The following is a 1,386-nucleotide window of genomic DNA, read 5'->3' on the forward strand; positions in this document are numbered from 1 at the left end:
ATTCAAAATTATGAATTATCAGATATTTTAATGAATAAAACAGTTATCATTGTTACTAGGAATTGTTTGTCTCCTCACGCTATAAACATGGAGGAGGTATTTTAAACTAAAAATACAAAATAAATTTTAAGATCTTGGTGCAAACAAATCTGTCCAGGTGTTATTACAATAAACAGAGAATTCAAAATGATTTTTCTTCATGAACACAGACATCAAAGGTCTTATAATACTTATTGCAAATTGCAAATTAAAGGGAAAATCAGTCAGGATTTAAAAGTTTTATTTCATGTTAATTTTTGAAGAGGAAACAAAGATACTAGGTGATAGACTAAAGACAAAGCAATGTCAGAGCCCTTATGCTCAATAATAAATAAGAAGTTTTAATTGAAAAATTGAGCTGGAATGTGCACATCCGGCAAAGGCAAGCAATCAGATCATACAATGAACCAAAAAACACCATAATTATATCTCAGAAAAAGGAGACAAGTTCAGACCAGACATTCTTATCCTTGATTTCAATGATACACATACACATACACCCCTCTACACACACACACACACAAGAATGTATGCAACAGCTCAACCTACTCACATATATTCAACATGAATCAAAGATCTTCCTGTAATATTTGAAACTTTAAAACTTTCAAGTCTTGTAAATAATTGATAACAGATGCATAAGCAAGTATTTTCTGAATAGACTCTGCTATGGAAATGAGAGTTCATGATGGTTATAACTACTTAAACATCTCTGAATCTTGAAAGAATTAAACAAGAGACAATTTGAATTTTGAGACTATATTTCTACCAGCTATTCTTCAAAGGCTTAATAAGAAGTTACAAAATCCAAAATTAAATATCAAATAAATACAACTAATACTTGTGTAAGTGAAGTGAAAGACACTGATCAGAGACCTATGCTGCCTCCATTTCTAAGCCGGCTGCACATTGTGGAACCTTTGATTCTGCTGGGCCAGGTCCACAGTTGTCTTTCCCAGAGCAGTGGCCCCGCTGGGGTTGGCACTGGGAGCTGTGTGGAGAGGAGGGGAGGCCTCGGAGGAGGCCGAGCTAGGGTTGAGGATGGGGGTAGTAGGGAGAGTACGGGAGGCCCTGGCAGAGGCTGGTGAAGGGAGGAAGGAGTCAGTAGGCCAATGGCTCAGGAAGCAGCAGCCCCAAATGCAGCTGGGTTCTGGGGAGTGCCTGTGAGGTGCGGAGTTTGGCCCCTGGGGCCTCGGAGTGTCTGGGTGAGGAGAGGAAGGAGTCTCAAATCCCACCCAAACAGGCGATGAGAAATGAGACCACCAGTGGCTGATGAATTTCAAGAAAAAAGGCAGGCACTTGCAAGGGGGGTGGTCAGTGGCTATAGGTATGTCCACAAACTAAGGC

This window comes from Dipodomys spectabilis, unplaced genomic scaffold (assembly GCF_019054845.1).
Source record: "Dipodomys spectabilis isolate Male_0828 unplaced genomic scaffold, ASM1905484v1 ptg000333l, whole genome shotgun sequence".
In the NCBI taxonomy this organism is placed as follows: domain Eukaryota; kingdom Metazoa; phylum Chordata; class Mammalia; order Rodentia; family Heteromyidae; genus Dipodomys; species Dipodomys spectabilis.